Here is a 24868-nt window from a genome sequence, read left to right as displayed (position 1 = left end):
ATATAAATAGATTATAAATGTAACATTACTTAAAAAAAATACAAAAAAAACAGAGAAATCTGCCAAAATATCAAAAGAAGACAAAAAGGTGGGATATTTTTTAAGATCTAGATATGAGCCTTCATTGAAAACATCCTATAAATTACAAAATCTTTGAAATTTCATGCTCTGTAGAGAACAAGGAAGAAAATATCGGTAATATCGGAAATATCGGTAGTCCGAAAACACGGAAATATCGATGGAAATATCGGGATAATATCAATATCGATAAAAATTACATGGAAACCACAGAAATTGTAAGAAAAACTTGGAAATTTTTATTGAAACTTTGCAGGATGTTTATTTAGTCAATTATCTATTAGTTTATCACAAAAAATTGGAAGGAAATGCATTGCATGATGGATTTAACATTATCAAGTTGATTATATAGCGAGCTGACAAACATTGTGAGTGTAGAAAATATGTAGTAATTAATGAAAGAAGTTTAAACACACCAATTGGGGCTTATTGCGGCAAGTTTTTTAGATATGACCTCGCATCAAGTCGTCTTTTGTGTTAATTTGTAATCTTAACTGGTTTTGTTGTGTTGTGTCAATTAGTTAAATTAAGCGGTACATCCAATTGGGGCTTATAAACATTTTAATTCTCCTTAAAAATCTAAGGGCATTTAATCAGGATTTTAAGTGATTCTTTAAAGTTTAAGGGGTATTCGATCATGATTTTTAAGAAATTCATACATTCCAAATGTATTCATTTAGAAATTGATTCGAAGAGATTTTTAAAAAGTTGGGAAACTCGAAAAAATTAGAAATATTTCACATAATATTTTAAACATTCTCAAATCGCTCCCTAAAAATTTGAGGGAATTCACTTAAAATTTTACATAAAAGTTTTAAAAATTATTAAACTTCATCAAAATTCATAAATTTTTAAATCTATTATAATCTTTTAAAATCTGAATGGAGTAAAAAATTCAAATCTAAACCTAATATGAAACAATCACTAAATTACATAGAATTTCTAAACCAAATCTAACAAGGATCAATTACAATTCTAATACGATGTTGTAATTACTTGGAGTTTTTTAGGGCAATATGTAACACCCACCCCCATTTATAAAGATATATTTGTGTAATTATCCCCTAAACATTTTAATATATCAAATTGGTCCTCTTTGACTACCCAATCAAGATCCAAAACATTGGATCCCTTTCTTTCTGAAGTGGCCACGTGGCAGCCTCCCCTCCACTCTTCTCTTTTCTCTCTCTGTTCCCCCGTGACTCCCTTCTTCTTTTCTTCTTCTTTCTGTTTTCTTTTCTGTTTTCTTCTGTCTCCCTCTCGACTCTCTCTCTCATATCTCCCTCTTCTCTCTTCTCTGCACCGCAGCACGCACGCACCCATCTCCCTGCGCGAGTAACATCACCATCACCATCTCGTCCTCATGGCCACGCTCCACCCTCAGTCTCTCGATCGATCCTTCTCCATCCTTCTCCCTCAGTCTCTCCTTGTTTCTTCTTCAGATCTCCCCCCTATCTCTTCTCTGCAACTCACCTTCTCCCTTAGTCTCTCCTTGTTTCTTCTTCGGTTCTCCCCCCCCATTTCTTCTTCGGCTGCCGTTGCGATGACGACGGAGGATCATCGGCGATATTATGACTAATATCGCGATATTTTCGATATTAGCGATATTATCACGATATTATTACGATAATTAAGTGTAAACGTTGAAAATATCGCTATGTAAAAATAACGATATTATCGGTGATATTTCGCCGATAATATCGATATTTTCTTCCCTGGTAGAGAAGAGAGTGCGAAAAACGATACTAAAAACAAAGCAGAAAACCAAATTAAACGATTGGATTTTTGAAATTCTTACACAGAATCTAGAAAAAGCTCAAATTTTCAGCTGGGAGCTGCAATTGGTCTCCCTGACCTTCGTCACCTTCGACACATACCTCTACGGCGGCACCGACAAGGCCGCCTACGTTTTGTCGATCCCCGTTAACGACGACGATGACAACGCCCAACTCTCAGTGGAACGAGAGGCCGAGAGGCGGCGAGGAGGATGGGGATTCGGGGCATCGGAGAGCTCACCTTCGAGCCAATCGTTCTACATTTCAGCAACAGGAGGCGTGTCCTCATTGAACTTGGATTGTTCTTCAGCAACAGGAGGAGACGTGGAAGACACAGGTGGTTTATCATGCTCCAGCTCATGGCTGCCTTGATTTCGCGGTTGATGGCCTCAGATTTCTTTAGCTCGTCATGAGCCTCTAGAACTCGTCGAGCCTTGGCAGAGTTAACTCGGTCAGCTTGCGAGAATTGGGGGTCAACTCCATCGTACCATCCAGCTCAGTAGCTCTGTGATACAGTGTTTAACGAGCCTTGGTGGTCTTCAACGAGCAAATCGTTCTACATTTCGATCTCTGCCTCATGCACCGGCTTTATGTGTGCTGATACGGTGTTTGTTAAAATGTCTCAGTGAAATTCAAAGCAGATTATATGTGTTTTTCATATTTAAGATTTGAAAACGGTTGCCTAAATTCCATACCAAGCAAATTTTTTTAGTATAATAATTGTATGTGAAAACTTGTTCATGGTCTCGACTTCTACTTTGCAAGTGTGGTATAACCTTCTTTTCGCTTTTACCATGCAGATTTCTCCAAAAGCAAAAGAAAACCAAAAGATTTGCATACTGCTCTCTTTTTCTTCAAGCCTAGTCTTGATCATGAGTTAAGGTATGGCCTATTGTTTCGTTTTTTTTTTTTTTTTCTAATTTCATCTGCTTTGATTAAAAAAAAAAATTAAAAAAAAAAAAACCTTTCTCGCATCCTAAATTTTTTGTTTGGATTCGTATATATTGAACAGATAAAAAAAGCAGACGAATTGGTAAGCTGAAGGTGCCATGGCGAAGGAGATAATCACTGCAATTATTCCTACAATAATTGACTGCACAGTTAGACCACTTGCACGGCAAGTGAGTTATGTCATTTTCTACAAAAGCAACCTTAAAGATCTAAGGAGTACATTGAAGAATTTTGATGCTGCCAAACAAAGGATGAACCATGCGGTTGAAGAAGTCGAAAGAAAAGTTAATCAAAAAGTGGAAGCTGATGTACGGAACTGGCAGACAGAAGCGGATGAGATCTCTCGAGAGGCAGAAGCATTATTGGATGATGAAGGCCGCGCAAAGACAAAGTGTCTCTATATATGTCCTAACCTGATATCCTATCATCAGCTCAGCAGAAAATCAACTAAATTGGTGAGAAAGATTGAAGAACATGAAAATAAAAAAAAAGAGTTTTCTGGTGTTTCTTACAAAGCTCCCGTAGAAGACATATCTGCCATAGCCTCCGACGAGTACATGGCCTTTGAATCAAGGATTTCTGTGGTGAAGGAGATTGTTACAGAACTGAAAAAACCTGATATCAACAAGATTGGGGTGTACGGATTAGGGGGCGTTGGGAAGACAACACTTGCCAAAGAGGTTTACAGAGAAGCTGTGAAAGAGAAGTTATTTGATGATGTGGTTATAATACTAAATGTCAAGGAAAAAAACGACGACGAAAAAATTCTAAAAGAAATTGCCAAAAAGTTGGGGATGGACGTTGATGAATCTAAGGATATGGGAACAAGGGCGAATCTCCTACGAGCCAGAATAAAAGATGGGAAGACTCTTGTCATTTTAGACGATGTTTTGGAAAGAATTGACTTTGAGGCTGTGGGACTCGTCGGTGTGCCGAAGTGTAATTTATTGTTGACATCTAGAGAAAGAAAAGTTTTATTCCATGATATGCGTACACAAACAAATTTTGAACTTGGATTTTTAAAAGAAAACGAAAGTTGGAGTTTGTTTGAGAAGATGGCAGGTAATGTCGTTAAAGACAACCGTATACTGAAAGAAGCAACCCAACTAGCAAAGAAATGTGGAGGTTTGCCGGTTTTGGTTGTTGCAGTTGCAAGTGCTTTAAGGGAAAGTAGTTTGGAGGAATGGAAAGATGCGTTGAGAAGTTTCAAAAGATTTGACAAGAAAGAACTGAATGAAAAAGCACTCTTGGCTCTAAAGTGGAGTTACGAACAATTGGAGGATCAAGAGCTTAAGCAATTGTTCTTGCTGTGCGGGAGTTGCAGCAATTTTCTCAGTGACTTGTTGAAGTATAGTATGGGTTTGGGTTTGATAAAAAATGTTGAGACAGTGGAAGAGGCGCGGAATTCATTGAATAGAATGGTTAAAAAACTAAAAAATTCTTGCCTATTGCTGGACAGTTATGATGATGAGACTGTTAGAATGCATGAGCTTGTACGAGATGTTGCTGTCCGGATTGCATCTGATGATCAAAAGGCCTTTTCAATAGGATATGGAGATGAGGTGAAAGAATGGCCCACTGGGGATTTCCTTAAAAAATGCACTAGTATGTTCTTAAGAGGTTGCAAGATCCCCAGGCTTCCTGAAGTACCTTGGGAATGCCCAGAATTAAAATTGTTAATCTTGTCCAATAATAATATGGGCGATTCCCAGGAAATCCCAAGCAAATTTTTTGAAGGGATGAAAGAACTCAAAGTGTTGGATGTCAGCGGAATCCGTATTCCGTCACTACCTCCATCTCTTCAATCCCTAAAGCATCTCCAGACGTTGTGTTTAGATCGGTGCGAGTTGGTAGACATAACACTTGTTGGACAGCTAACAAACTTGAAAATTCTTAGCCTCCTAGAGTCCAAGATTAAAGAGTTGCCCAAAGAAATAGGGCAATTGACTAGGCTACAATTATTGGATTTGACCGGTTGCTCTGAACTTGTTGTGATCTCACCTGGTGTTATATCAAGCTTGACAAGACTAGAAGACTTGAGGATGGGAATACGTAGCTTCAAGCAGTGGGAGGGTGAAGGTTTGGTCGATGGCAGAAGAAGTAATGCTAGAGTTTCAGAGCTGAAGCACTTGGCTCAACTAACCGCATTGGACGTACACATTCCAGATGCTAACCTTCTTCCAACTAACTTGTTCTCCGATAAGTTAGAAAGATACACCATACTTATCGGTGATTGTTGGGCATATCCTGACTTCGATGAAACCTCCTCTAACATGCTAAAACTCAAGCTCACCAGGAGTAATCAATTCGATCGAGGTGTAAAGTTGCTGGTAAAGAGATGTGAGCAATTGTACTTGGATGGAATGGAGAGTGTGAATATTATTTCCTATCTATTTGACAGTGAAGCTGTTAATCGACTGAAGCATCTCCACGTCCAAAACAACGACGAAGTTACATATCTCATTAACTTCGTTAGTTGGAGTTATTCTCATAATGCCTTCTCCAGCCTGGAATCTCTAGCTCTTGAAGGCCTTGTGAGTTTGGAAAGTGTATGTTATGGGCAACTCATAGGCGAGCCTTTTCAAAATTTAAAATCTTTGACACTTCGGAATCTACCAAAGCTTATTGGTTTCTCTTCCAAAGGCAAGCAATTAACGATTGCTACAGAAGCTGACGAAATCGTTACGGAGGATGAAGCTGGTGGACCATCGAGACTTTTCAATAATGAGGAGGTACTTTCTCTGTTATTTTTCTAGCAAAATGGTTGCATGATTCCTTCTCACTATACTTTTCTTCTTCGAATTTCGACCATATAATTCTTTTGTGTTTTAAATTAGAAAAATATTTAAATGGTATATTAAATCATTTACATGGTATATTAAATCAGGTTTCTTTCGAGTTTTAATTTTCATCTGTTTTCCTCAGACAAAACCATTTAAATGGTATATTAAACAGGCTTTGATAACCCACGATATTTAATTTTCATCTTGTTCATTCCAACAAAAATCGTCCTGGGGAAAGGATTTGAAACAAGAACAAAGGCCCTAACGAGTTCAAATTTTCTGCACCTATTTATGCATGTGGCTTCTTTGTTGTTTTTTTTAAATTTGACACCTGTCCATTCACTCAACCAAACCTAATGGTGTAAACTCCAAATAAAATAAAATAAAGAAAAAAAAATCAGAGCGTAGCCCAGCCTCTCCCATTCCCCTTCCTTCCCAACGCCACCAATCACCGCCCCCTCCCTCACGGACCACCTGTTTGGAATAAAATCTGAACTTTGGGCCAGAGAGGAAGTCGGCCCAAACCCAAGGCCCAGGGGAAAACTTAGGAGGCAGGAAAGAGGCTTTCGGCTGGGCACAAATTACAAAGGCCACCTGCTTACCTGCTCAAAGACCACAGGGGGTAGGTTATTCAGTCACTGCACAGCCCAATAAAGTACTTTATTGATGGCATTCATGTAAAAAAGATAGTGAGTCATCACCAAACCGCATTCGGGCAACCGCCATTGCTACAGGAACCCAAGCTGAAGCCGTCTATAAAAGGAGGAAGAGAAGACAGAATTAAGGACACTCAAACAAACAAACAAAAGCCAAAACTCTGCTCAAGCCAGATTTGCCTTCAACGAAGCTGTAGTCAGCACAAGCCTTCATCCCATTCGGGATAAACCTTCCCAAACCCCTGTAATAGCTCTGCTACCTCGTTCATGGTGGTATCGATTCATTTTGTATCCTCTTCTCCCCCGTCAACCCCTCTAAAAGCTTTCAGACCTCTGACAGAGCTACATAGATAGATTTTGTAAGAAGTTCAGCCTTGGCCGATAAGGTTCAAGCTTACCCGACTATCTTTGCTCTGTCTTTGTCTTTTCTTTTTCTTAAAAAGCACAATAACATGTTATATATTCCCAGTTATATACAAGTTATTTCTAGCAAAGTCATAGTGAAAATGAGTCTTCAGCACTTGGATCCGATCTGAATCGCGTCAGAGTTCAAATCAGATCTAAGTCTCAAGCCCGGCGGGCATGTAATTTAAAGATCAGTTTAAAAGTCCTTGGCCTCAAGGCATAAAAAAGAACTCTATGTGGACTCAACCCATCCACGACAATCCTTGATAAGCGAGAAGTCCGAAGTTACTTGGGGCGCAAGTAATCGATCTATTTCTCCGTTTTGTTGCTATTATATTTTGATTCATAGAAAAGGCTTAAGCAGGGAGTGAATTCTGATAGAAAGCCTCAAGGCCTACACCTAAGGCCCCACGAAGGCATCTATTTAGCTTCATTTCATGTTGCGGTCTAGTTGGTCCGAGTATAGGGATTAACTCTGATGGGAAGCCTCAAGGCCTATACCTAAGGCCCTACAAAGGCACTCATTTGGGTTCGTCCTACCTCTTGGATTCAGATAATCAAAGGTATAATAGTGATAAAACTCTGGCAACCATAAAAGGCCAAATATGATACATCCAAGCGCTGGTTTAGTTTGACAGGAAGCCTCAAGGCCTATACATAAGGCCTCACAAAGGCACCTGTTATATCTAACTTGGTTTCTCGGGCGTATACATATTCAATCAAAGCTTAAACACCCATTCAACATCTGCCATACTGAAGATGGCAGTGGCACGCCTGAGCATTACAAAGTTAATCTTGATTGTGAGCCTTAAGGCCTACATCTAAGGCCCCACGAAGGCACCCTTTCAAATTAACTCTGTCTTTCTCTTTCAGAACTGCCCGACGAGCCTTGCCCGAAGTGTGTCTTGCCCGACCAAGATCTGCCCGACAAAGGTTTGCCCGAGCGAGCCCAAGAAGAAAGCAGAAGTACGACAGATACCCTCAACCGACGCCATTCTCCCAGGGGAGCTGTGTGCTCGTCTGCCAGGAGATTCCTGCGACGAACATAGTTTTGGCACGCCCAGTGGGACTTCTGATCTGAAGATAAAGATAGCCATGCCAGAAGATTTACAGAATACATTGTTTCAAATGCTACAGAGACTGAATGAAGCCTCCCTAGGCTCTAAAAATGAGACAGGTTTGGCTCCTCCCAAAGGAGAAAGACACAGGACTACCCAACCAGATGAGGTAGTCATAGTCAACCCTGTGTTGCCCTTTTCTGAAGCCCCAGTAAACATGCTCAACATGACCTGGGTAGAGAAAGGAAAAGGGAAAATTATAAGGGAAGAAGAAGAAGGGAAACTAGCCAAACGACCTACGGAAGAGATAGGCAAACCATCCGAGTACCCAAAGGCTGCCATAATCAAAGGGCTGGTTATGTGTAGTAAATGCCAGTGTGAATGTGAACTCGAGATTCCCCCAGCTGGAGTCCTTATTGATCACGAGTTGATTAAAAGAGAAGCCCGCGAAAGGATTAAGCAGGCAACAAGAAAAAATACTTCCCGAAGCGTTTTTCAACGTTTAGGAGGTGATTCCCAACCCAAGGCGTTGTCAGAAGTATTTCGGAACTATGAAGTTTCTGACGGGGCAGAGGACATGGAAGCCAAACTCCAAAGAAGTACAGAGCAGCTTCAAAAGGGCCAAAAGGGGAAGGAAGTCAGAAGAACTGATGGGATAGCTAATCCTGTTAAGAAAGCAACTCCTGCATATCGTGGACGGAAATGGTATGTAGTTGGAAAAGATGGGCAGCCCACCAGACCAATGGGAGCATCCATGATCAGAAGGGTTCAAAGGCAGCACAAAGCCTACATGAATTCCCTGATGACCCCCATCACCTCTGAAGCCTCAAAAAATCAAAAGCCAGAGAGGGCAACATCTGGAAGTAGTAGTCAGCTTCGTTGGCAAAGTAAGAAGGAAGTAGAAAGGGCCAACGGCAAGACGGAGGGTATGGGGAATCATGTGCCACAAAGCCATCACCCTGGCAAGTATAGGATCTTAAGAAGGGCTCAGGAAGATCTGACTATGATGCCAACACCTGGTTGGAGGCCAGGGCCCACCCATGAGGAAACTGTTGCATATGAGAAGAGACCACCCTTTTTGCCTTTGGATCCGTTTGGTGAAGTTCCAAAGCAAGCGTTGTACGGAGACATGAGTCAACTACAACAGGAAGGGATACCAGAGCCCTTACTACCAGCCGATGCAATGGCCTGGTTAGACGAGTTCATGGATCACATTGGGAGCAAGAAGGAGGACTTGCTCGAACCCATCAACTTCCACATCAACATGACGTATGTATTATCCGCCATATTTGGCGCCAGGCCTGACCAGCCCGCTACCATGGAAGGTGATTATTTAACAACGGAGCCGATGATGGCTCACGTCAATGTGGAGGTAGTTACAGAGGAAGACTCAGACAAGGTTGAATCCTCAAAAGTACCTAAAAGTGGTCCCCTACGGATTTACACAGATAAAATGGTGTTCAGCCGCCCAAGTATTTCGTTGGCCAACCACCTGAAGCCTATATACGTTTCAGCTCATCTGGAAGGTGTACCTGTCAAAAGAATTTTGATTGATGGAGGGGCGGCTGTTAACATATTGCCAGCCAAGCAGATGAAGAAGATGGGGAGAAGCACTGAAGATCTTATTCCCACAAACCTTACAGTCTCGAGCTTTTCAGGTGCTATCACCAGGACTCATGGGATATTACCTTTGGAGGTAGATCTGGGGTCCAAGAAAATAATGTTGGCGTTCTTTGTAGTAGACTGCACTTCTACTTACGGGGCCCTACTTGGAAGAGATTGGATTCATCAAAGTTTAGCCATACCTTCTACTCTTCATCAACAAGTGGCTGTATACCACGAGCCAAGTACTGAAGGATCAAGCTTTTGGGAGTTAGTAGAGGCCGAATCACGGCCGTTCCTCCCCTCAGCTAATGTTGCAGAAGAAAATTTCTACAATCCCAACGTGGGAATTTTGAAATGTTTAGGAGCTGATGAGAACGGCCGCCCTACCAAGGTGACGGCCCGAAAGCTTCTAGAACAAGGGATGCTCCTTACCAAGGAAGAGTGGGAGAGACCCTGTCTTATACCAAACTCTCTATACCATCAATGATCGAACAAAAGAAGAAAGATCAGGTCATGGCAGTCAGATCCCTGATTAAAAGACTGTTGGTGTATGGAAAGGGAAGAAGACAGGAAGAAAAGCTTTTGGATAAAGAAGAGCAGGAGTGGCAGGGGAAAGTTTCTACCAGCCAGCAGGAAAATGAGGAAGAATCTTGCGCAGAGGAGTTAGATAAGGCCATTCAAATGGCCGAATGCGTTTACGACATAGACGAGCCAGATGGTCTGCCCGAGAATCCGGAGTTAGTTGAATTTTTGTGTGCAGAACCCGATAAGCCACCTCCAGAAGTCCAGGATCCATTGGAAGTTATTGATCTAGGCACAGAAAAGGATCCGAGACCAATTCAAATCAGCGGTTTATTAAGGATTGAGGATCGGGCCAAGATTATCTCTCTTTTGCAAGAATTCAAAGATTGTTTTGCTTGGCATTACACCGAGATGCCAGGATTAGACCCAGCCTTGGTGGAACATAGAATGCCCATCAAGGAAGGATATAAACCTGTCAAGCAGGCACCACGAAGGATGTCAAAGGAGATAGAAGAAAAAGTCAAAGAAGAAATTGAAAGGCTGGTGAAAGCTGGCTTTATAAGACCAGCCAAATATGTAGAGTGGTTAGCCAATATTGTACCCGTTTTAAAAGCTATAACAAAAGCAGTACGGTGTTGTGTTGATTATAGGAATATTAATAGCGCCACACCAAAGGATGAATATCCCATGCCCATGGCTGACTTATCCATAGATGCTGTAGCAAAGCATAAAGTTTTATCGTTTATGGATGGAAATGCCGGTTACAATCAAATAAAGATGGCGCCAGAGGATATTCATAAGACAGCTTTTAGATGTCCTGGTCATGTGGGGGCATATGAATATCTGGTCATGCCATTCGGGCTCAAGAATGCAGGCGCCACGTATCAAAGGGCAATGAATGCCATTTTTCATGATTTAATTGGCCAAAGCATGGAGGTGTATATAGATGACATTGTGGTGAAATCTAAGACAGAAGAGCAGCATCTCGTGGACCTCAAGCAAGCATTGATGAGGATGCGGATCCACAAGTTGAAGATGAATCCAAAGAAATGAGCTTTTGGAGTGAGAGCGGGCAATTTTTTGGGATTCTTGGTGCATCAGAGAGGTGTGGAGGTGGACAAAAATAAATCTCGGGCAATATTAGAGTCACTTCCACCTACCAACAAAGTACAGCTTCAGAGATTGCTAGGGAAAATCAATTTCTTAAGGAGATTCATTGCCAATTTGGCGGGCAAAATCCAGCCGCTAACTCCACTACTGAGATTGAAGGATAGGGAGAATTTTGAGTGGGGGCCAACCCACCAGCAGGCATTTGATAGCATCAAGGCTTACTTAACTTCCCCACCAGTGTTGGTACCACCTCAAAGGGGAAAGCCATTGAAACTATATATTTCTGCATCGGAAAGATCAATTGGGAGTCTACTAGCTCAGAATAATGAAGGAGGAAAAGAGCAGGCTGTGTATTACCTCAGCAGAATTCTGACCGAGGTAGAAACAAGATATTCTCCGGTGGAAAAACTGTGTTTGGCTCTATATTTTACTGCCAGCAAGCTAAGGCATTACATGCTACCTTGTCATGTGCACATTATCGCCAAAACAGATGTGATAAAGTATATGTTGTCAAGACCTATGCTAGCAGGGAGGATTGGGAAGTGGATTCTAGCATTATCAGAATTTAGTTTTCAGTACATACCCCAGAGGGCAGTCAAAGGCCAGACAATTGCTGACTTCCTGACCGAACATCAGGAGTCTCAAAACGAGGAAATCAATATCCCGGGAAGTTTAGAAGTTGCTAATGTTTGGATCCCACCAAGAAGTGATGTTTCGGGCAAGGAAGATTGGATCCAGCAAGAGATAAGGAGAGTAGCAGGTCTTGGGATTACACCTTGGAAGCTATATTTCGATGGATCCTACACTCAGAAGGCAGCAGGAGCTGGAATTGTGATTATAAACCCTCAAGGGGTTTATCATTACTATTCCTTCCTACTTGATTATCAAGAAAATACCAATAATCGGGCGGAGTATGAGGCATTGATTATCGGCCTGGAGATCCTGATGGACTTGGGGGCAACTGAAGTAGAGATCTTTGGTGATTCAGAGTTAGTGATAAATCAACTAAATGGCGAGTTCAAATGCAGACATATCACTATGGCAGGATACTATATGGCAGCAACACAACTGCTAGGTTTGTGGGAGTCTGAGATATCAGTCAATCATATTCCTAGAGGATCTAACTTAGCAGCCAATGAAATGGCGCAACTAGCTTCAGGAGTACCAATGCAAGAAATGAGGTATGGTGTTGATGTTGAGATCCAAACAAGAAACCTTCCCTCTATTTTAGATCGGAGGTTCAGTCTGGATGTAATGGTTCTAGAGACCGAGGTGGAAGATTGGAGGACACCTATTATTCAGTATCTGAAAGATCCTTCTTCACCCACAAGTAAGAAGAACAGGCAGCAAGCAACCAAGTATGTATTGTGGACAAAAAATCTGTTGAGAAAGACCCCAGATGGGTTGCTATTAAAATGCTTAGGCCTAGAAGAATCCATGAGAGTAATGGCCGAAGTACATGAGGGAATATGTGGAGCACATCAAGCAGGAACAAAGATGAGATGGCTACTCAGAAGGTATGGTTATTTCTGGCCCGACATGGAAAAAGATTGTAAGTCCTATGTCCGCGGATGTGAAGAATGTCAGAGACATGGACCTCTCCAGCACGTACCATCAGTACCTCTCAATCCGGTGGTCAAGCCCTGGCCGTTCCGAGGATGGGCAATGGACTTCATCGGGCAGATTTATCCGGCCTCTAGTAAGGGGCATACTTTCATAATTGTGGCAACGGATTACTTCACCAAATGGGTAGAAGCATCGGCAGTAAAATCTATAACTTCAGCCGTGGTCAAGAATTTTATTGAGACTAAGATCCTGCACAGGTATGGGGTGCCTGAAACTATAGTAACGGATCGTGGACCATCTTTTATTTCAAAGGAGGTTGAAGAGTTTGCAAGCAAGTATAAAATAAAGATGATCCAATCCAGTCCATACAACCCTCAGTCAAATGGGCAAGCAGAGGCTAGCAACAAAATCTTGGTCAACATTATTAAAAGGATGGTGATTGATAGTCCAGAAAGATGGCATGAAATGCTAGGGAACACGTTGTGGGCATACCGGACTTCTAAAAGAGCGGGGACAGGCACGACTCCTTATGCCTTAACTTTCGGGCAAGATGCAGTGCTTCCTATGGAAATCAACGTCAGTTCCGTAAATTCAAAACCAATTTGGGTTGCATAGTGCAGAATATATCGAAGCCATGTGTCAAGGTATTGAAGATCTGGATGCAGCCCGAATTGAAACCTTGAACCAGATTCAAGAAGGAAAGATTGTTGTTGCCCGAGCTTATAACAAAAGGGTGAAGTTAAAGTCTTTCAAGGAAGGAGATTTAGCATGGAAAGCAGTCCTCCCGCTAGGCGCTCAGCTGCGTGGCTTCGGGAAATGGAGCCCGACATGGGAAGGTCCTTTTATTATTAGTCGGGTTTTGAACAAAGGAGGATATTATCTGGCAGACCTCGAAGGCAGTGAGCAGAAACACCCTATTAATGCAAAATTCTTGAAGAAATATTGTCCTACATTATGGGATGTTAGGGATTGCTATATCGAAGAGGGAGCAGAGTGAGACGGACCTTAGAAATTCACATACGGTATTTTGTTCATCCAAGCATTTAAAGAAGGCAGAGATGCAGAAATAGATAAAAATACTTATTTCATGTCGACAAATTGATGAGATTACAAGATACCAAATCCTATGTATTACATTTGATCCCCTCTGAAAGTGTTGGTATCTTCAACGGGTTTCCCGCTATCTTCTTGGTTGAAACCCAATTAGGTGATCGGGTTGTGCGGCCAACATGAGCTTGGTAGGGGACCCTCCTACAAGATCTTCACCATGTATGATGATGAAGCCCAACTTATCACCACAAGTGGTGGGAAGATCAGTCATCAAGAGGAGACCGCCTGACCAAAGGTGTTGGAGGTAGAGGGGTGATCGACCAAAGGTGTTGGAGGTAGCAATCATCAGGTGAAAACTTTCTTTTCTCACGAAAGGGGAGTTTCAGGAAACTCCACTCAAAACCCGAGGAACCCATTTCTCAGTGGGAAGATGGAGGGATTCAAGGTGGATGAAGGGTGAAAACCAAAATGAAGAAGAGGTGATGATTTGAAAAGGGTTTCCAAAGCCAGACTTTATAGAGAACCGGAAGGCAGTTTAAAGGTCGCAAGAAGCTCAAAGGACACGCATGCTGTTATTCATTTAATGTTGGCGCTTGGGATCCCAACCTTAACATCAATTGAAGGGGGCACTGTTTGGAATAAAATCTGAACTTTGGGCCAGAGAGGAAGTCGGCCCAAACCCAAGGCCCAGGGGAAAACTTAGGAGGCAGGAAAGAGGCTTTCGGCTGGGCACAAATTACAAAGGCCACCTGCTTACCTGCTCAAAGACCACAGGGGGTAGGTTATTCAGTCACTGCACAGCCCAATAAAGTACTTTATTGATGGCATTCATGTAAAAAAGATAGTGAGTCATCACCAAACCGCATTCGGGCAACCGCCATTGCTACAGGAACCCAAGCTGAAGCCGTCTATAAAAGGAGGAAGAGAAGACAGAATTAAGGACACTCAAACAAACAAACAAAAGCCAAAACTCTGCTCAAGCCAGATTTGCCTTCAACGAAGCTGTAGTCAGCACAAGCCTTCATCCCATTCGGGATAAACCTTCCCAAACCCCTGTAATAGCTCTGCTACCTCGTTCATGGTGGTATCGATTCATTTTGTATCCTCTTCTCCCCCGTCAACCCCTCTAAAAGCTTTCAGACCTCTGACAGAGCTACATAGATAGATTTTGTAAGAAGTTCAGCCTTGGCCGATAAGGTTCAAGCTTACCCGACTATCTTTGCTCTGTCTTTGTCTTTTCTTTTTCTTAAAAAGCACAATAACATGTTATATATTCCCAGTTATATACAAGTTATTTCTAGCAAAGTCATAGTGAAAATAAGTCTTCAGCACTTGGATCCGATCTGAATCGCGTCAGAGTTCAAATCAGATCTAAGTCTCAAGCCCGGCGGGCATGTAATTTAAAGATCAGTTTAAAAGTCCTTGGCCTCAAGGCATAAAAAAGAACTCTATGTGGACTCAACCCATCCACGACAATCCTTGATAAGCGAGAAATCCGAAGTTACTTGGGGCGCAAGTAATCGATCTATTTCTCCGTTTTGTTGCTATTATATTTTGATTCATAGAAAAGGCTTAAGCAGGGAGTGAATTCTGATAGAAAGCCTCAAGGCCTACACCTAAGGCCCCACGAAGGCATCTATTTAGCTTCATTTCATGTTGCGGTCTAGTTGGTCCGAGTATAGGGATTAACTCTGATGGGAAGCCTCAAGGCCTATACCTAAGGCCCTACAAAGGCACTCATTTGGGTTCGTCCTACCTCTTGGATTCAGATAATCAAAGGTATAATAGTGATAAAACTCTGGCAACCATAAAAGGCCAAATATGATACATCCAAGCGCTGGTTTAGTTTGACAGGAAGCCTCAAGGCCTATACCTAAGGCCTCACAAAGGCACCTGTTATATCTAACTTGGTTTCTCGGGCGTATACATATTCAATCAAAGCTTAAACACCCATTCAACATCTGCCATACTGAAGATGGCAGTGGCACGCCTGAGCATTACAAAGTTAATCTTGATTGTGAGCCTTAAGGCCTACATCTAAGGCCCCACGAAGGCACCCTTTCAAATTAACTCTGTCTTTCTCTTTCAGAACTGCCCGACGAGCCTTGCCCGAAGTGTGTCTTGCCCGACCAAGATCTGCCCGACAAAGGTTTGCCCGAGCGAGCCCAAAGAAAGCAGAAGTACGACAGATACCCTCAACCGACGCCATTCTCCCAGGGGAGCTGTGTGCTCGTCTGCCAGGAGATTCCTGCGACGAACACCACCACCTCTTCAAGCACAGCGGCAGCATCTCCCTTGATGACGTCATCGAGATCGCCAAGGTTATGAGGAATAGATACATGGCCGAAGGAGCTCGCGGGAACGATAAAGTATATTCTCGGAATCTGCGTCTCGGTGGGCTGCACGGCCAACGACAAGGACCCCAAGGATTTGGAATAGGAGATCGTCGATGGTGACGTCGAGATTTCTCTCGATCGATAAAGGTGTAAATTCAACGAATCTGACAGCCCAAAAGGGATTTATTCTTCAATCTTCCCAAATTTGGTCTTCCCCTATGGTTTGAAGGAGCAATTAAATTGAAGGACGAGGCTTTTGGGTTTGATTTATGGATTTAAACTGTGAAGGAGATGCAATTGATATCGCTGCTGCTGTGTTTGGGGAAGTGGAAATTGGATCACCATATTTTTGCCGTTTATCGTATTGTGTGATCATAAATTGTTTGATTTTTCATTTAAAATTAAATATAAATAGTATTTAAAAACTGATGGCAATAAGATTCTAGAAAGAATCATTTTCCGGGAGAAGTGAGAGAGAGGAGGAGGATGAGAAGCTTCTTTTTCTTACTTTTGTTTTTATTTTTATTTAATTTTATTGGGAGCTTACAAGGTTATGTTGGGGTTAAGTTTGTGGACGGGTGTTAAGGAAGGTCTAAAATATCGATGATATCGGGAATATCGGTAGTTCAAAAATACGGAAATTTCGATGGAAATATCGGGATATTATCGATATCGATAAAAATTTAATAAAAACCACGCAAATTGTAAGAAAAGCTTATAAATTTTTATTGAAATTTTGCAGGATGTTTATTTAGTCAATTATCTATTAGTTTATCACAAAAAATTAGAAGGAAATGCATTGCATGATGGATTTAATTGATTTAAGTTGATTATATAGCGAGCTGGCAAACATTGTGAGTGTAGAAAATATGTAGTAATTAATGAAAAAATTTTAAACACACCATAATCATTTATATATAAGAAAGACATGAAAAATATGTTATTTTTTTTACAAAAAAATAGTATATGTGACGTTAGAGTTTCAAGTATATAGCATGATTTGATCTTCAAAGAGACTTTCAAGGTCTCAAAGATGGATTTCCCAAATAAAACAATTTAATTTTAAAAAATAAAATAATAAATATAAGATATTTTGAATGAAATTAGCGTTTAACATTTTCTTTAAACCACATGGTGACCCTTCCACCTCACCTCCTTCACATAACCCAAGGTCCCAAATTGAGACTCCCAATCCTATATCTGACATAAAATAGTGTAAATTTTTCAAAATCAACACACACCAACACATTTGACGCATTGGAAAGCGGTAAGCTTTTATTTGGGGTTTCTTTTTCGTATCATATTCCTCCTCTCTCACTTCTTCTTCCTCTGCTTTATTTTCTTCTTTTTCGTATCCCATAAGTCTCTCTCTCTCTCTCTCTCTCTTATTTCCTATCAGCCCGTGAAACACAAAATCCCAGAAATCTTTCTCTCTCTCTCTCTCTTCCAGAAACCTCTAGCAAAGCAACCATGGCTATCTCTCTCTCTCTCTCTCTCTCGTTCTTTTTCCAAAAACGTCTAGCAAAGCAACCATGGCTATATTCAAATGCGGACGCAGATGGGAGTTTTGATGCAAATGCGGGAGTTAGAGTTGCAAATCCAATGAGAGTTCGAGACAGCAATAGCTGCAGAGCCTTCAACGCTGATAGAATTCTTCCCAGAGCAGACAGACACACACACACCTCACTTCCACGTGTTTCCCCTTCCCCAATCCCTCGAACCTTCTCCCTCATTCTTCTCCTTGTTTCTTCTCCCCCCATCTCTGCAACTCTCCTTCCCGGAGCACAGACACACCACACCCACACCCCATCGTGACCTCCACCACAGTGGTGCACACTCCGGCGAGCACCATCACTACCTGTGGACCGTTCCTCCTCCCTTTCTCACCTCCCGGCGAGCACCATCAGGCAAGGGGAGGCCTTGTTTAGGCCGTACGAGGCAGAGGATCCATCAAACCCGAGCGGGTTTTGGGATCCGGAGAAAAAGGATTGCTCATTTTGATGGGTCTGAGCATGGATTGCAGAGAGAGGCGCATATCTTGGCAGCTGTGACGACGGAGCCTCGGCTGCAGTTGCGACGACAGAGCCTCGGCGATATTATCGATAATATCGATAATATTGCGATATATTAACGATAATTAAGTGTATAAATGTGAAAATATCGCACTCTAAAAAAAACGATATTATCGGCGATATTTCGCCAATAATATCAATATTTTAGACTTTGATGTTAAGCAATGAGACGTGTTATAAAAAAAGTCACACCTATGTTGTATGCATAAAATTTGAACTAAGCTCTAAACACTAGAACAATTCACCACCAAAGTTTCACAATAATGTGTTCTGATATCATCTCTTTACTTTTCTTGCATTTTTTGCTGTTTGTTCTTGTGGTCCCGTTTTGGGTGTTTAATAGATATCCCCTTTGACCAATAAAAAAATAGTAGCTTACTTTTTTAATATATGACATTTACTTTTTATCTACACTTTTTGAACATATAACAACAATGTAAATTGTAATTTCCTACAATAAACATGAAATTTATTTTGTGCTTTGTAGATTTTGATGCCCAACTTAACAACCTTGACTGTGCATGAATGTGATAGTTTAAGATTCTTGTTTTCGAGTTCCATGGCTAAATGTCTCGGACAACTAAAAAATCTTAAGATCTCCAATTGTCAAATCATGGAAGAGATAGTGGGAAATGAGAAGAATACAGATGACATGTTTGAAAAGTTAAACCGTTTAAAGCTACAACATCTTCCAAACCTCGCTAGATTCAGCTTTGGAAGTTACATTAAATTTCCATCTTTGGCGTATTTAGATCTAGATGATTATACTATACTGGAGACATTCATCTTTGATGCTAAGAGTGAAAATATTACAACCAACAAAGAAGAAAGAGATATTGAGCTCTTTGACGAAAAGGTGAATTATACCTCACTTCTTTTCTTTGTGCTTTTATTTCCAACTTATGCAGGCGTCCCACTCTTATGAAAAAAAAAGGTTTGTTCACAAGTTCTAAAATGAATATGTGTCAGGTAGGATTTCCTAGCTTGGAGATGTTGTACATATGGGACTTGCCTAAGTTGAAGACAATATTCCACAACCAACTTCATTCAGATTCTTTTGGCAGCCTCAGAATTATGGATGTTCGTAGATGCCACAGTGTAATTAATATCTTTGGGCCAAGTATCATGGGAAGATTGAAAGCTCTAGAGTTCTTAGAAATAGAGCAGTGCCAGTCACTACAAGTGGTATATGACACATCATCTACTACTCAGTTGAATGGTTTTGAGTGCCCAAATCTAAGATAGACTCATGTGATAGTTTGAAAAATGTCTTTCCCGCCTCAGTGGCCAAAGATCTTAAGCAGCTAAGGCGGTTGACGGTTAAGAATTGTGGTTTAATGGAGGAAATTGTTGTGAAGGAAGAAGGACCAGAAACGACATACGAGGAGTTCGGGTTCCCTAAAGTAACATCTTTGGAATTTGATAATCTGCCCTAACTTTGGAGTTTCTATCCAGGACTGCATGTTTCTAATTGGCCATCACTCAACATGTTAAAGTTCACGAAATGTGATGGTGTGGAGATTTTTGCTACCGAATTTTCAACATATGAAGACAAACTTGGGGTGGGCCACCCAACACCAATGAAACAGCCTTTCTTTTTAATTGAAAAGGTAACCATACTTGTACACTATTCTTTTGATATTCGAAATTTTATGTGATTTTACGTACCAGCTAAACATACACCATCAAGTAAATACATTGATTAAGTTTTTAATATTAAAATTATATGTGGTGTCTAATTTTTCAAAATATTTTAAAGCATGCCATTACCGTTGATTATATTTCAGGATAAGTCATTCCTCAAGTTGGAATACTTGATTTTGGACGAGAACACAGAGATTTTGTATGGTCCACTCCTGGCAGAGTTGTTGAGAAAACTAAAAGGAATTGGTTTTGCTACTTCACATCCCAAGTCAGATGTTTTCTTTGAGAATTTCCAAAATATTGAAATTCTCTGTGTGTTCTCTGCTCCTTGGAAAGAATTAATTGTCCACAACCACCGAGGAAGTAGCAGCACGGAAATACATGAAGTTGAGACCCTCCCATGTGTTAAGGTTTTGTGTCTCAGCAATATGCCGGAACTGATACATCTAGGAAAGGAGAACTCCCAACCAAGGGGCCGTGTATTTCCAAACTTGGAATTTCTAGGCCTAGAAAAATGTGGCAGATTAGAGAATCTAGCTTCAACTTTGATATCTTTTCGGAATCTAACCACTTTCACCATAAGGGATTGTCACGGACTGCAATACTTAATATCTTATTCTGTGGCTAAGAATTTGCAGCAACTCAAGAATTTGGAAGTTGAGTCCTGCGAAAGAATGGTAGAAATAGTGGCAAGCAACGGAGATGATACAGAAAATGAGATTACTTTCAGTTGCTTGCAAGATTTGAAACTATGTGATCTACCAAGTCTGCAAGGATTTTGCACTGGAAATTGCATTTTCAAGGTCCCATCCTTACCGTCCAAGAATTTGATTGTCGAGAAATGTCAGCTGATCGAGTTAAACATTTCTCCTGATGGGTTACTCCAAAGTGATCCAAGACCAGAAACACTACAAATAGCAGAGGAAACAGATGATGCACGGATGCTAAGTGATTCAAAGGAAAATGATCGTGATCAAACTGTAAGTACTTCATTCACTAAGTGCATCTATTAATTTCACTCTCCAATTTTTCAGCTTTTTTCTGAACCTTGAACCGTCAAATTTAAGAGTCTGATTTATTCATCATATTCATAGTTGTTCAGTCAGATTTCATATTGAACAGCTTACGTGTTTATTTGTAATCTTCAACTAAATATAGATTTCTACAGGACCAGTTGATGATTGCGGATTCAAATGTAGATGTTACAATTGCAAGACTCTCTGCCAAAAAGGAATCCTCATCTTTTGGCTGGAGTGTTAAGGTTTTCCGATTGTGTGCGATTGCGTGTTTGTGTGTTATTTTCCTCTTCCTTTTGTTCTTCCTTTTAAAGGAAGAAATATCAGCCTGGAGAGTAGACTGGAAGGCACTCTGATCTGTTGAACCACACTACACATTCCACATAAATCACATTGGTGTGTTCAAAATTTTAGATGGAGAAAAACTATGCTACTTGGAGTCGATGGAAATACGCATTGCAGATCCTAGAGGATGCACTCTATCTTGGCATTGGCGTAATTGTAGTTGCTACTTTCAGTATACTTATTTCTAATTTTTCTTGTTACTTGCCCTAACCATTCTCTGTTCTCCCCTCAATAGTCTGTGCCCAGCCTTGCTTCCCTGGCCGATCTCATCTTGTTTGATATAAGCCTGCAGCTGCGGCCTCAATGGAAAGCTATCCCAGAAACTTGTGCAATTTTTTTTTTTGTTTTTTGTTTTTTGTGGAAACTAAAACTTATGCAATTTGGGAAGGCACTAAGGCATATTCCTTGTCATGTTATGCTTGCATTGACTTATGTGTTTTGTCGTAAAAGTGTGATTTGTATTTGGAGCTTTGTTCGCTACATTTTCGGTTTTGGTGTTTGGGAAATAATGCTTGTGCGATTTCTGTAAACTTTGATGCATTTGAAACTACTTGTGTGCATGTCTACTGAAACTGCTTTATACTAGAGTGTGCTTATTTGAGCTTCTTTTAACTGGATTGTTAATTTTCTTGATGTGTGTATGTGTTTATATTTCATTCATAAAATGCAAGTTTAAATTGGTTTAAATATCCGTGAATTGGTTCAATGAAACACTCTTTTTATTTCTTCCCTATTTTCTTCGCACTCTACTAAAATTAATGAAATACTCATTTTATATCTTCCCATGTTTTGCCTCCTTTTTTTCTTGTATCTCCACTGAGCTCCTAACTATAATTTAGAGAGGAATAGTAGTTTTATCTCGCGGAGTAGTTTTAGCCCGTTACCGCAGGAATGTCAAATGGATTATAAATATTGTATGTGTTAAAATAATGAACTAAATCATAAATGTGCATAAAAGCTCACTAAATATTCAATTCAATTCGATTCATTTCAAATAAGAACAAAACCAGAATGCACATAAAAGCACACTAAATTACCAAATTTGAACAATTTGGGCGATTAGAAAAATCAATTATTTTGGTTACAAATATTCAATTTGATTCGTTTCAAATAAGAACCAAACCAAAAAAGAACACAAAAGGTCACTGAATTACAAAATTTGAACAAATGAGCAATTGGTTATCCTCAAAACAATTCGAGGAGCAATAATTCAGCATGAAAGCCGCAGATAAACAAAAGAAAGACAGAGGATATGTGGAGAGAAATACCCTCACCAGCCCTGGCAAAGACACAGAGATTTCTTCAGCACTACGTCAACAATCAACCTAAATAATTGATGTCGTTGTAGACCTTTTTAAATGAAACGACAGTTACACGTATGGCAGCCCATACCAAATCTATTATCTATGAATCCTGCAAAACATCGCACAAACAATAAAAAACCATCCTCACATATGACAACAAACGAAACAATAAGGAGACAGACTTGAACCAAACGTACAAACAGGACAAATACAAATTAAGGGTTAAATAACCATGAACAAAAAGATGAGACTTTCAAAGTTTACCAAGGACAAATACACATTAGTAGCCAAATCCCTTAAGATATTGGTTTAATGTCTGGACTGCAAAATATTGACCTACCTCAAAATTCCCTTGAAGGGAAAATTCCATCGAAATAGGCGAACTCAGGAAGCTTCATTACCTTGACCTTGGTGAGAATTCCTTAAACTCTTCAATCGCTTTTGAGCTTGGTTTTTGTGACTGTCACCGGAGTAGTGTAGCGGATTCGCTTTGCAAGTTTCAAAGTGAACAATAACAATCTAACAGGGTATTTGCCGAGTGCTTGAGGAATTGTTCGGCATTGTCTAGAGTCCTGTTTGATGGGAACCAATTTACCGGGAACATGATAAATGCATTTGGTGTTCATCCCGGTCTTGACAGAGACAGCATACTTGACTCTAGAGTGGAATTACAATGAATTGATGAGGAGCTTAAGCCGTTGCTCATGCTTTGTTGGATGATGGCATAAAGTGACTAATTTTTTGGTCTGACTTGTTGAAATACTTATGTGTTTAGAGTTGGTTAAAATGTCGATACTGTGGAAGAGGCACGAAATGCATTTATGATGATCGAAGTGTTAGAATGCACAGGCTTGTAACAGATGTTGCTGTCCGGATTGCTAGCATATGCAGAGTTGGAAGAATGGCCAGCTGTGGATTTGTTTAAAGAGTGCTCTGCGATCTCTCTCCATGCTTTTTGAGTACCCTGGGAATGCTCAGAACTGAAAATGTTTGATTTAGGGAGTAGTGATGGCTCGCTAGAAATCCCTTGCAGTTTTTTTTAAGAGATGAAAGATCTCAGAGTGTTGGATATCACTGTGCTTCCTTTTCCATCATTATCTCCATCTCTTAAATACCTAGCAATTCTTCAAACATTGTGCTTAGATCAGTGCGTGTTGGGGGATGGAGTGTATGTTGAATAAGTGGCCAAGTGGCCAAGTGGAGAACAAAACAAAAAAAGCTTTTGGCTATTAAACAAATTAAAAGAAAAAAAGGACAATATGATTATGTTTCCTTGTTTTGTGGCTTTTTTAAAGCCATAATTATGGGGTTTTTTTCGGATAGAAGAAATAAGGAAGTGAGAGCTCATTTTCAATAAGGGAGCTCATTTTCTGCCGAGAGCAAGGAGAGTTGTAGAGAGCCCAAAAGAAAGAAGAAGTTGCTGCTTCATTTGGTTAGTAATCATCCACCAAAGTAATTGTTGTTGTAATAGCTTTGAGCTATATGTATAGAGAAGAAATTATTCATTATATTTCTTTCTCTATTTGTTTCTTTGGTGTGTGAGAGTTATTGGGTGTACTGGGTTATTTGGGTTGTGAGATTGCCAACACTTTGTAAACTCCCATTTGGTTGATAGTGGATTATTGAGTGAGCTCATACTGCTCCGATGACGTACTCCAGTTACACTGACTGTTGAGGAACCTCGTTAAAATCTTGGTGTCTTTAATATTTTGTTCTTGCATTTTCATTTGATAAATTTCCTGTGGGTTAGCTTGAGTTGGTTCCTAAAAGGTTTGGTGCTATCCTAGCACAACAATTGGTATCAGAGCACTGGTTGCTCTTGGGTACTGTCTAGTTGCCAAAGATGTCAGACGGGCAAGATGAGAATCCTTTTGGAAGCAGCTCCGGGTTTGCAAGAACTATGGTGCAAAATGCAAAGTTCGAAGTGGAAAAGTTTGATGGCACAAACAACTTCGGGATGTGGCAATGTGAGGTCAAAGATGTGTTGGCTCAATAAGATCTACTTGCCGCTTTGGGAGAGAAGCCGGAAGCTATGTCGAAGCCGGAATGGGAGAAATTAAATTTGTGGGCTTGCTCTTCAATTCGGTTGTGCCTTGCAAAAACTCAAAAGTATTTTGTGATGCGGGAGACATTAGCAAGTGTGTTGTGGCAAAAATTGGAAGACAAGTATATGACAAAGAGTGCAGAGAACCGGCTACACTTGAAGAAAAAGCTCTACCGCTTCCAATACAAAGAAGATACAAAAATGATTAGACACCTTGATGCTTTTAATAAGTTGATTGCCGACTTGTTAAATTTAGATGAGGATATTAAGGATGAAGATAAGGCCTTAATATTGTTGAATTCATTGTCGGACTCTTATGAGCATTTTGTTACCACTATTATGCATGGTAAAGAAACTGTGAAATTTGAAGATGTGTCAAATGCCTTGATGAATTATGAAATGAGGCATAGAGATAAAAATCATGATAGTACCTCTGAAGCTTTATTTATTAGAGGTAGATCATCGGAGAGAAGATCATCTTCTAGTAGAAAAAAATCACAGTCTCGACCTAGAGGAAACTCTAAAGGTAGAAAACCTTTGGAAATGGA

The 24868-nt window shown here is 40.5% G+C and overlaps 2 pseudogenes; both read left to right on the top strand.

Annotated features, from left to right (window-relative positions):
• Positions 1-5403, top strand: part of LOC126634490 (disease resistance protein At4g27190-like) — an 82727-nt pseudogene extending 77324 nt beyond the window's left edge.
• Positions 1-21299, top strand: part of LOC126634488 (uncharacterized) — a 219169-nt pseudogene extending 197870 nt beyond the window's left edge.
• The last annotated feature ends 3569 nt before the right edge of the window (positions 21300-24868 follow it).

This window comes from Malus sylvestris, chromosome 9 (genome assembly GCF_916048215.2).
Source record: "Malus sylvestris chromosome 9, drMalSylv7.2, whole genome shotgun sequence".
Taxonomy (NCBI): Eukaryota; Viridiplantae; Streptophyta; class Magnoliopsida; order Rosales; family Rosaceae; genus Malus; species Malus sylvestris.
This window is presented reverse-complemented; position numbering and strand designations above follow the sequence as displayed.